Genomic DNA, 14,893 nt, shown 5'->3' with positions numbered 1-14,893 from the left:
CAATTGAGCTCTTTAATTTCGAGACTTTTCAGACAGCTGTTTTGTTGTTGTTGTTGTTCTGTTTTGTTTTTATTAAAGGGATATGTTACAATTATAATCAAGAATATCCCAGGCCGAGTGTGGTGGCTCTTGCCTGTAATCCCAGCACTTTGGGAGGCCAAGGTGAGCGAATCACCTGAGGTCAGGAGTTCAAGACCAGCCTGGCCAACATGTTGAAACCCCGTCTCTACTAATACAAAAATGAACCAGCCATGGTGGCAGGCACTTATAATCCCAGCTACTCAGGAGGCTGAGGCAGGAGAATGGCGTGAACCAAGAGGTGAGGCTGCAGTGAGCCAAGATCGTGCCACTGCATTCCAGCCTGGGCAACGCAGCAAGACTGTCTCAAAAAAATAAAAATAAACCAATACTCCCAGTTAGTTCTTCACCAATGTCAGATACCTCAGTTTAAAGAAAAATATGAAAGCATGTTTTTATATTTCAGTGTTGAATTTAACCATATCTTTTAACCATACCTTTTAAGAAGATATGAAGATAGAACTTCCTCAAGGATTGGGGGAGAGAAAAGCAGTTAAGAAAATCTTAAAACCTCAGGAGAAAAACAAGTATGGGTTAAGACCTCAAGGCAAAACTTTTTCTTTGCACTTTGATTTCAAAAGAACAGAGATGCCCAAATTATGAACTCTCCCATCTGCATTTTATATTCGTCTGTGTCCTTTGAAAGGCTGGAGATGGGATCCCAGGTTCCAAAGTGCCTGGCCGTGGCTCACATCAGGCGGCATCTTTCACAGCCGTTTACTCCCCTGACTCTGCCTAGAGAGGTCTGTGGCCCAATTTACAAAAAAAAGGTCCTAATTTACTCACGTTCATCACTTTGAGCAGAGTCTCAAGAAATGAGGCAAATATTGACACTCCACAGAAGCAAGTACTCTCTTCCTAAAAGTCAAGTGTCAGGTTCCCATGAGCCAGGCAGCTTGCGTACAGAAAGCACTGGCTGACTTGCTGGTTTAATGTTAAATGCATTTAAAATGTTAAGTGATCAAACCCCCCTCCCAGTGGGTGTGCGCGTTGAGCTGGCTGCAGTAGTGATGCAGACCACGTTCTTTCCTTTGGTTTTGCTTCAAGCAGAGCACCCCACACCCAGGAAGAGGCCGAAGGATGGCATCGAGGTCTAGGACAGATTTAAGGAGAGCTGCAGGCTGACTGCCTCATCTGCAAATAGTCTCTCATTTCAGAGAAAATCACTGAACAGAGTTCATAACACGTGAATTTTTAAAATTCATATTTCTACTTTCATCCCATTAGAACTTTTGAACCTCCACCTCCCACCTAGAGAACGTCAGCTCAAGCCGATCACAGCGCAGTGCGATTTTCTATAAATAATGTGCACGCCTGCATCTGAGCTGAGATGTGAATGTCTGGAATGTGCCTGCCAGGCCCAGGAGGAACTGCAGCAAGTGTGGGGACACAAGCCGCTAAGGAATCTGATTTGGAGGGAACTGGAGGCAACTAAAACTAGGTCCACTGGTTTTTCTTGGTAAGGTTTGACCAGGCAAACTGTTATCACTGTTGCTAATTTATGGTAATTGGCATGGGGACTTAACAGTAAGTAATTAGAGCAATTACAGAATTTGCTACTCAATTACAATGGCACAGATTCCTGAGAATGGAAGATCTGTTGCCCAGGAATAGAGTTCAAGAGGTCCTCCCCATGCTCCGAGGAACATGGCATTTCCACGCACCTCTGCTTTGGTCCCTGGCCACCACCATCCTGATCTCGGCCATCTGATGGCATCAGTCCCCAAAGCTGGAAACACCTGACACCTCTTGTCACCCTCCCATCTGCCCTGCCTTCCTCCAGTCCGGGATATTCAGGGATGCCCACATACAGGACCAGGAAACCAGGGTTATCCCAAACCAGTGCCTGCATTCAAAGTCCTCCACGGCAGCACAATCACCAATGGCCAATACTCCCAGAACCTTCCACCTCAAAACGGGAGCACATCTGGATTCAAGCTGACAATGCTGCATTCTCTTTGCCATGTACACATGGAGGCATGTCAGGTTCCACCTAAAGGTATCAGGTTCCACGCTGCTCAGGAGCCCAAACCTAGTCACTCTGCATGATCTCAATTCACCATCCACAGAGAAGCCTGCAGTTTTCCTCTGGTGCACGGTGTGGATGGTGGATGGTGGATGCATTTCCCCTGAAGACTCGGAAACAGAAGCCTGGCCAAGGAGGCCAGTCACCCCAGCCCCTGCAAGGCCCGGACGTGACCCTCTGCTGTCTGCACACAGTACCCAAGTCTAGCAGTGCTGGCTCTGTGGTGGGATCCATCTGGGCCTGCAGAGGACCCGGGGCACAGGAACCGTGCAGCCTGGCTGCAGCCGGAGGCCTAAGGGATCCCCACGAGGCTCTCCAGCCTAGGTGCCCTCACCACAGGCAGAGCCATGCAAGAGAGTTGCCTGCTGAACTGGAAACGCCCCAATCTGCTCAGCCAACACAGAAAGACAACAGCCACCTACAGCTGCTGAGCCCCGAAACGTGGCCACTGGGCCTGAAGGGTTGAATCTGGAATTTAATCTGTGAAGTTCTTTTCAAATGTGTTTAGCTATGTAATCAAATCTTTATTCTAATTAAATTTAAAGGAGCCTCTGGCTATGGGCTCCCTTCTCGGGCTTCACAGCTCCAGGGAGTAAGAATGGGAGAGAGAGAGGCCCAGAGCCTCTCTGCATTCTCCACGTTAATTCAACAAGTCATCATAAGGAAAGGCACTCCAGCAGGAGAGGTGTACACGGGAAGAACTGGGTTGGCCCTGACAAGCATGACCCCCATGGCATCACAGCTGCCTCAGGCAACAGGCAAAAGACAATGATGCCCACCTGGACAGGCCACCGGATGTGATGATGCACCCCCAAGCCCTAGTCCCACAGCAGCCAGAGACCACCCGCTGCTCATCCCGGGTGAAACAGGCAGAGCTACCCGAGCTATCAAAAGCAGGAAGAATTAAGGAAGCGATTCCCACGACACACGTGACACTCCTTGGAGACAGACACAGGCTTCGCTGTGAAAGTGCAGAGGACGGTGGAGTCCCTAGGCAGGCTGCTTCTTCCAACGATCAGGAAGAAACCAGATCCATTTCCTTGTAGGAGAATCATTTGTACCGTGATTAGACAGAAGACAGAAGGTGGCTGATGTTATCAAATCATCAAGCACCTCACGGCTGCTTCTCCAAGGAAGGCCTGGAAACTTGCAGCCACCCGCGTAGGGGCCGCAGTGTTTACAATGGAGATACGGGTGACCGAGGTCTGGCTTCCTCAGGGAAGCTACATTTGAACTTTCACCACTGAGGAATCGGTCATTTACAGTCACTCACCCTCAATGCAGAAGAGGGCTCAAGACACTGCACCAGACTTCAACACTCAGGGTTGGGGTTAGGGTCAGGGTCAAATTCACAAGTTTTACAAGATGTATTTCCTTGGGATGCCAGAAGAGATGCAGCTTCACACCCCCGACCTCCATGGTTTGCTTAGCCCCTTCACCAGTGGATCTCACCAACAGATGACACATCCACGCCTCATCCATGGCAGCACAGAAAACCACTTGGAAGACAGCCACTCCCACCAAGCTTCCTGACTTTGGTGTTTAAAATCTGCATCTCATACGTGAGATTACACTCCTCCGAACAACGACATTGCCACTGTCATTTCACCCAAAAGGGCTTTAGGAAGTGACACGCGGTCCAGACGCCAGAGGTCGCCGGCCGCCTTACTCTAGCCTAATTCCTTTGTGCCTGTATGGAGGCTTCACAGATACAGCCCATTAATGACTGTATGAGAAGCTCAGGGCATAGACGAACTCAGTGCTGAATTTTTTCCATTTATCACCCTTTGTTTTGTCCAGAAGACAGCTGAGAAAGGCGGGGGCAGATCATCTCCTCGAGTGTAATGACTCTAGCCACTTCTCTTCACCCCAGGTCACCACTCAGTCAACACCCTTTTGAGAAACCAAAGCAATTCTGTTCCCTTCACTCTGGGTTCCAAGCACTAAATTCCTCCGTTTTATCAATTAGATTATCAAGCAGCCGTTTGTAATCTGGACTGCAATCTGATACGAAATTTAAAGCTAATTTAAGTTGCGGTAATAGCTCCTATTCACATTATAGATAAGGCATGAATGAAAACTTTAATCTGTTCATAGGACCAACTTTGTAAACAAACCAATTATTCAAGCAATGATTGTCTTCAGTTAGATGCAAATTACTTTGCTCATAAAAGATTTTCCAGTAGGAATTTTTAAATCCATGGTCTGTCTTTTCTGAGCCTGTCTCTGCACCTTCCCCTGAGTGCACAGCAGGACTTCTCAGGGCATCCCATCAGCAGACCCACTGAAGAGAATAAGCCCGCAGCCCGCAGCCCCCAGCCCAGGAATCAAGTCCGAGCCCCAGCAGCCCCTCGTCCAGCCGGGGCTTCCTCACCAGCACAGCACCCAGAGGTCTTCCAGGTTTAATGCCACGTGTGCGTGGAAAGTAGAGTGCTGGAAGGAACACAATAGACATTCAACAATGTAAATTCCCCCCTGGAACAGCCCAGCAATCCTCTACCTTCCCCAAAGTACCCATGCTAGGCAGGCGTAGAGTCCAATGGGGGTGCCTAGGAATCGGCATTTAACACTATTCTGATGAATAAAAGTTTGAGAGGTCGGTCAGCGAGAGGCTGTCGTGGCCTCCACTCATTTGCAGGCTCTGAAGAGACACAGATTCAGGTAACAGGCCAGACAGGACAGGACAAGGATGAGGAGGTGGAGGGCAAATTCCATGGACCACCATCCGCCCCGCCATCCCCACTGAGACTCCGTGATTTAAAGAGAGGCAAAGCCAGGGAGAAAAGATGCCCGCACCACACGAGCGACTGAGATTTCACCTAAAGCACGCAGCATGTGGCTGAGGGCCAAGGTTGGGCAAGCCAGGAGCACAGAACGGGGTTCACTGGCCCAGAGGTGTCTCCCACACCCACACCCCGTGCAGACCTCCCAAGCACTGCCTGTGTCTCCTGCCTGGTTTAGTTCCTCCCCGCCTTCTACTGTGTTGGTTTCTCAGCCGCCACCCACCACCACACAACCCTCTCTACAAGCTTGGTGGACTGAAAAGAGCGGGGGCGGGTAAGATCTGGGCTCTGGGGCCAACGTCCTGCCGGAGACATTAGTTCCAACCCACCTAGCTGTGATGTGAGCCCCCGAGATTTCTCAAATGTGAGATGGGAAGGTAACTGAACCCACTCACCAGGACGGCTGTGCAGACTGAGATTACATATAGCCACACCTCGGCATCCACCACACGTGGGACCCCAGTCGTGTTGCCCCTGATGGGAATCCCTCTATCTATGCCCCTTCTGCTACCAGAGCCAACTCCCAGCAGTAGCTGTGGAGGGTGCATCCTCTATTCCCACTCCACTCCCCTCCCATCGCTCCACGCCGTGCCCTGCCACGCAGCGGCCACCAGCAAATCCGGCCCCACTGGATAACCGACCACCAGCCCCCCCCTCACTTTGGGGCGTCTTCCACTTGCAGTTCTGAAGCAGGCCGAGAAACCGCCCTCAAGGGCAGTCACCTGTTCCTTATTGCATGTAATGACCTGCCACGCAGGACCACCAGCAAACCCAGCTCCACCATCCAGGCTCCTGTGGATTAACCGAACCCCCACCCCCCACCTTGGAGCGTCTTCCACTTGTGGTTCTGAAGGGGGCCGAGAAACCGCTCTCAAGGGCACTCACCTGTTTCTTATTGCATGTAATGACCTGCCAAGCAGGGCCACCGGCAAACCCAGCTTCACCGTCCAGGTTCTGGTGGGTAACTGCCCCCGTCCCCCGCTTCCTCCTGGGGTGTCTGGGAGGCTCAGAAACTGCCCTCCACGGACACTCACCTGTTCCTTATTGCACTAATACCTCATTTACAGAAATCCACTTTGACTTTCCAGCACTGCAGTTGTGACAATTTAGCAATCCTGCTTGCAAGCTACAAGAGCTTGAGGTCACGTCCACCTCACCAGTATCCCAGAGACCCAGCACTATCCCACTGTGTTTAAAATTCCAAAATACTCCTGCAAAATGCTACTGGCATTTGCTTTGCACATAAAATGCTAACAACCTTCAAGTGAAACAAATATCTTCAACAGTTTGGTACAATGACATGTGAGTTACACATCTGCCAAGTTGTAAAGCCTCATGCATTTATAACATTTTATGTACGGTCAAATGGTTCATTAATATAAATTATGAAAATCTCTAAGAAACAGGTTTCTTCTGGCATTAGATGACCAAAGGAAAACTGGGTTCTGGCTGGCTTGCGGGCCTGTAGAGGCAGACATATCTGCTGACACAACCAAGCTCCTTCCCACTGATGTGGCCTCATCCCAGGCCCCTCACCCGGATGCCTGCAGGCCCCTGGAGGAGCAAGCCTGACCTGTCCACATTTCTCAAATGCACAGCTGTTGCTCACACTGCAGATAGAGTTCAAGGCAAGAGCAGGCCACCATGCTAAAAATACCACGCAGCGTCCACGCCAGGTGACGGTGGTTTTCACTCCATCCCAAAGCCCCATGTATGAGTTTACAGCCATGATTACCACATGGATTTTTAGACCCTCAAGACATACTTTGTTTCCTTTTATGCAACAAAGTTAAAAGACTATCACTCAGATATAGGCTCTGAAACTGTGGAATAATTATTTGGGAACAGAGCCTCTGCCAGGTCAGGATTAGCACTTGGGACAACACCCCGTGACCTCGGTCCACACAAACCCATCCAGACCAGAAGCCTCCCGCACTGTAATTTCTGTGGATTTCTGTAAACGAGGTATTACTGCAATAAGGAATAGATGAGTGCCCTTGGAGGGCAGTTTCTGAGCCTCCCAACCACACGGCCATTTTCAGGCTGAAGCCGCACCACCTCCAGAAACACTGTCCCTCGCCGAGGTGTGCCTGGCTTCTCCCTTTTTCCAAAACTTAACAAAACCTGAAAAGGACAGGTCTGTGTAGAAAAACACAAACTACTTGCGATTCCTCTTCCCAGTTCACGCTGTAGGAAGCTCGTCTCGGCCCTCACCGTGTTCTGACTGTGGCTTGGTTCCCATAAGAAATAAAGTCAGAATTCTAGTCCCTGTCTCCTGGGCAGTGTGGCAGGCATACATACCTTCAGTTATATGAGGAAAGGCGTGGCGAGCCCCCTTCCTTCAGTAAAACTGCACAGTTCCCAGAACCCTGATGCCATCTCCCTCACACCACTGTGAACACCTGGACAGAGCACATTTCAATGCGTGCACATTTGTGGGCTAGTTTTCTATTTCTCCACTAAATCACCCCAAATTTAGCGCCCTAAACTCTGACTTATTTTCTCACATTTCTGGAAGCTGGAGTTCAAAACAGGTCCCACCATCTAACGTCGAAGTGGCGGCAGGGCTGGCTCTGGGGAAGCGACCGTCTCCTTGCCTCCCGCAGCCTCTAGAGGCTTCTGCATCCCCTGGTCCATATGGCACCCACTGTCTTCAGGACCCACAGCGGCTCTGACGGCCCCTCAACTGGAAGACGCAGAAACGTCAGGAGCCCGGGAACCTAGTGCTAAGGCCAAGCCTCCCCACCCTCCCAGCTCCTCACACACTCCCGTGTGAGCTAATATAGATTCCACTTTAACTAGTGTCACCTGTGTAAGGGGTAAGTGCCCAGCTGTGAACTGGTTAACCTCGCCCACACAAACCCCGAGAATAAACTCACAGGCCATGGACCACTCCACAAGCAATAAGTGACCACCTGCTCAGGGACCTCCATGCCCCAGCAGAGCCCTCCGGTACCTCCTTGTGAGCTCAGACTGGCAGCAGGGTTCTGCAGCGCCAGAGGGCCCTGGATAAAAAAGACAGCTCCCATATCGGGAGGCACCGCCCGCGGTTGGGTTCCCAGTACTTTAATAGCCCAGGTGGACAAGCCGGGGCGCATGCAACCCCATCACCAGAATAACGGCTGCACGTGGCGAGTGCACGGGTGGCCACCACTCAGCCCAGCTGGCCGCGCTAAGCACATCACCACCGTGACGCCCAATCAGATTGAACTGCTGGAACAGTCCCAGCATCGGCCCCCAAGAACATTCTGGATCACAATTCAGAGTAGTGATTGCGATCAGGGCCACATGTGGCTGAATGTTTTTACAGGAGGACACCACAGCTGGACTGACGCCACAGCTGGATCTGGCTGGACTGAGAGCATTTCCCACTGGACATTCTTACAACACCATTTTATTTGCGCTTTATTAAACTTCTATGGCTTTTTTCTGCTTATCTACTTTATGGGAGTGTTTCTTGTTCTTATGACTGCGGTGATACTTCAAGCTACAACTATCAATGTGTAAATTAGTTTGGAAGTCGCCTTATCATTAAACATTTCACAAGCAAGCAGTCAGAGGCACCTAACCCGGAGGCCTCTTTTCTTCTCTGAGCCAAAGCTACCTTGGACTCAAAGAAAATGGCACATGGAGGGGGGCTGGATCTCCAGCGCCCATTCCTAGGGAGCCTCCTGGGGAGCAGATATGGAGGGAGAAGCCCTGGGTTATGGCACTGTCGTACTAAAGAAAAGTCTATTTGGGTAATGTAAGCACCAGACTTAAGAGATTAAGCAAACCATGAAAAGAAACTACTAACCACAGCTTCTCCAAAACAGAGCTAAACTCCCTTTAGTTTGAATTGGAAAAGCAGAAGTGATGATCAGGATACAAAAAAAAAAAAAAAAAAAGAAAGAAAAAAACAAAAAGAAATGACACAGTATCTGAACACAGGAGAATAATCAAGGGCCACTGTCTCTTCCTGTGTCAGTGGGAGCCTCGCATCTAAGCTGGATTTAGAAGGTTGCTACTTTGGACTGAAAGGTATCCCCAACTCTAGTTTGTAAGCAAGTGGAGCAGAATGCTTCAATTATTTCAAGGTTTAGCGGTAAAGCTCTGCAACTCTTACAACCATTTTAATTGGTGTGAATTTTAAAGTGACTCAATCTGTTGGCTGGAGTATCTAACGGCTTAACCACGGGGTCACGTTGGAAAATTTTTCCAATTGCTTTTGTTTTTCCTACTGAAGATGCATTTGAACGTTCTTGTAGTTTGCAGTTGGCTGGTTCTGATGTTTGGTCCTGAGGAAGCCCAAGTATCCGTAGAGGAAGAATCTGAAACCTCAAGCCACTCGAGTGCTGTCTGGACAGATGGAGACCCCAACCCGAGGGCCACTGACGGGCTCAGCATGGGCGCAGGGCCGCCCGATGCAACAGGCCACGTATTTGCCGGTTACAAAACATCATAAGCACACACCCCCAGGTGTGCACACACGCTCTGTACACATCTGTCCCTATCAACACCAGCACACACCCCCAGGTGTGCACACACGCTCTGTACACGCTCACGTCTGTCCATGCCAACGACAGCATACACCCCGAGGTGTGCACACACGCTCTGTACACATCTGTCCCTGCCAATGCCAGCACACATCCCCAAGGTGTGCACACACATTCCATACGCGCTCACATCTGTCCCTGCCAACGCCGGCATACACCGCCAAGGTGTGCACACACGCTCTGTACACACTCACATCCCTCCCTGCCAATATGAGCACACATTCCCAGGGGTGCACACAGGCTCTGCACATACTCATGTCTGTCCCTGCAGCCTGAGTCAAACAGTCACAGAGAGGCAGAGGAGGAGGAAGAAGGATGCGATGGGCACTAAGGTCCTGGGCCAGTTCCCCTCCCTACCTCGGGAGAGACCCCTCATGTGATCCTGCCATCACTCACCCTTCCGCCTCCATCCTCCATCCTCCCACAGGGATCAGGAGGATGCCCACTGCACAGAGCTGTGATGAGCATGAACAGAAGATGGCAGGAGCTCACGCCAAGGTGCTGAGCACGGGGCCTACGGAGTGCTTCTTTCTGCTGTGGCTGACATCATCAAACAGAGACTGACACAGCTTCTGCAGAGAATGCCACTTGCTAAGAAACTGAAACGTGTGACCTAGGAGCCTGTGAAGGTCTAAGAACAAACCAACAAACCAAACGGTTTTGTTTGTTTTTCAAACACCATAGCCTGTTTTTTCTTTTTTTTCATGCTCTACCTTGGGTATCATTTAGTTAAATTTCAAAGTAAGTCCAATAATTACACAAAATCACAGGACTGAGCATGGAGCATTGTTTCACTTCATGTCCTCCAGCCTTTAGGACACATTAAGGAAAGACATGATTCCAGGATTCCCATTAGAAAGGCTGCCCTGAGGCACCTGCTGGGGCAGCCAAATTGCAGCTGTTGATGCTGCCCCCAAGCTGCTTGGATGAAGCAGAAGATTCCGGAGATCTCCTCTCTTCTGCCCCTTGTCCAGGAGAGAAGGTGGGGGGAGAAAGGTGAGAGAAGATAGGAAGAAGGAGAGGGGAAGGAGGGAGAGAGGAGGGGAGAGGGAGGGAGAGAGGAGGGGGGAGGGAGGGATAGGGAGAGGGAGGGAGGAGGGGCATGTTCCATCCACCAAGGCAGCTACACTGCAGAGAGAATGGAGGGTGTGTTGCCTCTCAGGACAGCAAGTTCAAGCTGTTTATAATTGTTAGCATAAACAGTGACCAGCTGAGGACAGGGCTGTCATTGGAGTTGACGTTTTATTTTCATAGTTGATATTGGGGACCTGGACCTAAAGCAGCGTGCCTTGCCCTTTTGCCAGATGGGCCTATGCTTCTCTATACTTGAGTCTATTTGACTAAATACCCGATATTGACTAGGAATTATGACGTGTAGGATACCCCTTACCACAGTAACATCAAACTCATATTCTAAATGCAATTTATTCAGGGACTGGCTTCTAACTCTGGGTGGGAATGTTAAGCTCAGTCCAGTTCAATTCAGTAAGCATTTATCAAGAAACTCCTAGACCAAGAGCTCTGTTAGACACTGGGTATGGGGGGTGATGGGGATACGAAGATGTGGAATTAGAACTCGAGAAGCTCAAATGCTTCCATTTAATTCCCTAATGCAATTACTAAGCTTCAACCTGATGGCTGTAATGTCTAAATTCACTTTTTCTTTATTCCAGTTCTACATAACAAAGCATAAATAATCACAGAGGAATGATTCTGTGTTGGACTATTCAGTGGACAGAGAAGAGCATTCTGACCAGTGTGAGACACTGTCTTCCTTCTCAGGGAGCCCGTGAGGTGGCTGCACAGAGCACACGCGTGAAGATTCAGGAACACGAGCATCAGGTGATGGGAGGGGCACGGAGGCAGCACCAGAAAGATGCCTGCCGAGAGGCCGCTGCAGCCAGGCCGGCCGGGAAGGTCACGGGAGTGGGCGCAGGCATCTCCCTCCAGCCGCACTTGGTTTTCATGAGGACGCGTGCACGGAAGGGGATGACACCGAAATGCTGTGGCGCTGAGGGGAGGAAGGGAGGGACACAGGGCCGACGGCTGGCCCCCACCCCTTCCGTCCCTGCCCCTATGAACGCTGCCAAAATCAGCCCCAACGGGGAGAAATGAGGTGGGTGAAAGAGGTGGACAGACTTGGCTTCCATGGAATTCACAGATTCCAGTCATTAAAAATCCCTTCTGAGTTTTCACCTGGAAAACTTTGCCAATGTACTTAGGGACAAGAGGCGGAAGATGAAGCCAACACAATTGGGCTCAAACTGCCACCCTTCTCCTTCTCTCTTCATCCACCACCCTCCCTGGGCCCCTGAGTGTGAGAACCAGGAGCTGCACAGCCCAAGGGTGCAGCCCCCGACCAGAGGAGGGAGCCGCACGGCGGGGCCCCCAGCACGTGGATGGCAGGATCTGTGCTATGTCAGTCCCAGGGCCCCAAGCAGAGAAGGCCTGGGGCTCCCAGCTGAAGTTTTGCTGTCTACTCTCTCACCAAAGTCGAGAAGGACTGAGTGGGACCAACGCTGCACCTGGCGGCTCCTCAGTGGCTGCCGATGTGGTCCTCACGCTGCAGGTGAGACCCTCTAGGGAAGCCCAGACAGTGGCGAGAATCACAGCCAGGAGTGCTCCAGTTGCCCCAAAACTCCAGCATAGCCTGAGGAAGGCAGCGCCCGCTCAGATCCCCGTGCAGGCTTGTATGGCACACTGGTGAGGCACACAGCACCAGAACATGGCACTTTAAGTGGCTTTGTGGGGTGTAGGAACACAAAGTGTGGTCTGGAGTGGCTCAGAAGTCACTCCCACCAGCCTGTGGGACCCGGACGGCCCCTTTGGACGTGGCTGGAGTCTCTCCAGGGCGGGCTCCAAAGTCCCAAGGATGAGGTGAGCGTCGGTCTTGCTCTGAGGAAGGCCCCTGACAAGTATCCTGAACATGCAGGTACACAGCTGGCTGACTCATCTGAAGGGACCTGCTGAGCTACGAGCTAGGGACAGCTAGAGAAAACTGCGTGAACCTTTGTGACTACTCACAGGTAGGTAGTACTGCCTGAGACACAAAGGTAAAGAATTAACCTGAAACTGCATATTATAAAACTTATTTTTAAATGATGGCGCTTAATTGAAAAGACTCCCAAAGAATACTGCATTAGAAAGTGACAGAGTGAAACCGTGAGGCTGACCACAGGAGTCCCTGGAAATTTCACCAAATGTTGTGTCAAAACTGGGAAACAGAAGAACTGCACCTGATGAAACATTCCATTAATCACTCGAGTCCTCCCCACATACGAAGCTATGTAAAAAGTGTTCCCAGAAGGTAAAGTGAGCAGGAGGGCTGTGAACACACAAAGAGAGAGCCACTTCGTCCACGGACCACAACAAAAGAAACGCTAATGAGTGCCGACGACACGCTGGAGTCCAGGGCTCTGGGCGCAGCTGGGACGGGGACACTCAGGGTCCCACTGTCCAGATGGGAAACCAGGGTGGAAACACCAGGGAGCCTGTCCCAGGGTGCAGAGCTAGTGAACAGTGGTTCATACTGCGACAATCCCAGCTGCCAGGCTCTGGGGCTCCTCGGGACAGAATCCTGTTGACTTCACTCTGGGGTGCGAGAGGCGGCAGCATCCCCCAAAGGCACCTGGAGAAGTGGTGTTACCCTCCATCCCCTGTCCCCGGCGTTACCCTCCGTCCCCCTGTCCCTGGTGTTACCCTACTTCCTCTGTCCCCAGTGTTGCTCACCATCCTCCTCACCTCCAGGCCCCTCTCCCTGTCCTCCCTCGTTTTCCTGTTCAGCCAGAGCACATCACATGTCTCTTCCCTTTTCAAGAGACTCAGCTGCACCCAGAGGCATTCCAGCCTATTCAGGATGGGGCACACACCCTGGGGAAATGCCAGCACAGGGCCGGAAGGGCCTGAGACCCTCTCACTGTCGCCCAGGAAGGATGGAACAGCCCACGGTCATGCTCATTGTCAGGCAGGATGAAAACTTCTGGGTCCGAAATGTTCTTTTCACTGGAACTGTTCGGACCATTCGTGAACGAATCAGTTAAATACCAGCAAGTGCCACTCCCACTTATTCTCTGGCTAGTTTTCCACCCACCAGCAACCACACTCCTAGGAATTATCCCTAACGCAGAATCAGCGCCTTGTGCCTTTAGGAAAACCTCTTTCTCTCCAGCTTTGTCCTCCTTCCACAAAAGGTGCCTCTGACTGCCTCACTCGCTGTACCAGGATTTCACTCGGCTATGGAGGAAAATCTGCGTGGGGCTCAGAGGTGGGTGGTCCCTGCATGGGCAGCAGGTCTGTGACATCCTCCGAGGAGCCTGGCCCAGGCCTGCCTCACACGCCAGGACTCTGCCTTCTGGCCCTCGGGCCCCCGAAGCTGCTTTCCCTCCAGGTGTCATGCCCCGGGCAAGAAGGCCGGACAAGGGCCCAGGGCTGCTGTGGGTCAGGAAAGCCTCCTGACACCTCCCACTCCAGGACCCCCCATCAGCATCCCAGCATCTGGACCTGTGTCACCAGCCGCTCCGCCGTACAAGAGAATTGGATTTTCAGCTGGGTGTGCTGCTTCCCTAAACAAAGTAGGGTGTTGTTACTCAGGAAAAAGGAGAAAATTGGCATCTTCTTGGCAACCCCGCGACATCCAGCCACCGGTTCTCACCATCCCAGAGATGTCCATCCAGGGCAGATAGTGTCTTCAACCGAGCGCCACTGACCCAGAAGTACAGTAATTAGTACACTTTCACCAGAATCACCCACTCCTTCACCTTTACACTCAAGAAAAACATGTTTGCCAGGCAAATTAGATGTCCAGGAGGTGTAAGGAAACCCCAAGCCTGCTTTAAGCCTCAGACTTTTGAGACCGTTGAGGGCTGTGCGCACAAGAGCAAGGCTGCACCCGAAAGCTCTGCTTCTGCCGGACGTCATGGACAGACCACACGGCTCAGCCACATGGACCCTTCCAGGACTTCACGAGAGGGACTTCCGTGGTACATGCAATGATGTGCACTTCGTTCAGCCTCGAGCAGACCACGCCCTCGTTACAGGGTCGGTGGTCCACCTCCTGCCATCAGCCCCCCACCTCACCGAGGGTCTGTGTCTGCATCTGAAAGAACTTTGCTGTTTTACCTGGGTACCAAAATGCAGCATCGCGATGTTTAAAGGTCTTTAAATATCAACACTCCGGGTGCAGTCCTTGTCACTTTAATGCGGTCACTCGATGCAGGCCTCACTCACAACTCTGAGGTAGCTCATCCCTTCCCTACCTAACCAAGGAAGAAACGAAGGCATGGAAGGTGCAGCTCCTAAGGAGCAGATTAGGATTCAAACCAGTGAACTTCGTCACATGCTGACCTACCTCTCAGGCTGAGATAACGTTGAAAATTAACCAGGTAGAACAGCGTTCCATAAATCGGCTGGAAATGGTCCTTGTGCATGGGCCTGTGGTTACTCCCTGAAGAACAAGACCATTAGCCCAAAAA

General features: G+C 51.3%; 1 protein-coding gene across 9 annotated transcripts in view; it reads right to left on the bottom strand.

The window, feature by feature from the left end:
* LOC139355527 (disco-interacting protein 2 homolog C-like) overlaps positions 1–14,893 on the bottom strand; it is a 229,331-nt gene that overhangs the window by 167,318 nt on the left and 47,120 nt on the right. For 2 of the 9 annotated variants that reach the window (XM_071067345.1, XM_071067351.1), the window contains exon 1: positions 7,189–7,388. The exons of 6 other annotated variants lie outside the window; for them this stretch is intronic. The gene's annotated coding sequence lies outside the window, so the exon portion shown is untranslated. One more of the 9 variants, XM_071067352.1, reaches the window with a different exon arrangement.

The sequence above is a fragment of the Macaca nemestrina genome, chromosome 7, assembly GCF_043159975.1.
Source record: "Macaca nemestrina isolate mMacNem1 chromosome 7, mMacNem.hap1, whole genome shotgun sequence".
In the NCBI taxonomy this organism is placed as follows: domain Eukaryota; kingdom Metazoa; phylum Chordata; class Mammalia; order Primates; family Cercopithecidae; genus Macaca; species Macaca nemestrina.
The sequence above is the reverse complement of the archived record's forward strand: the minus strand, read 5'-3'. Positions and strand labels throughout refer to the sequence as shown.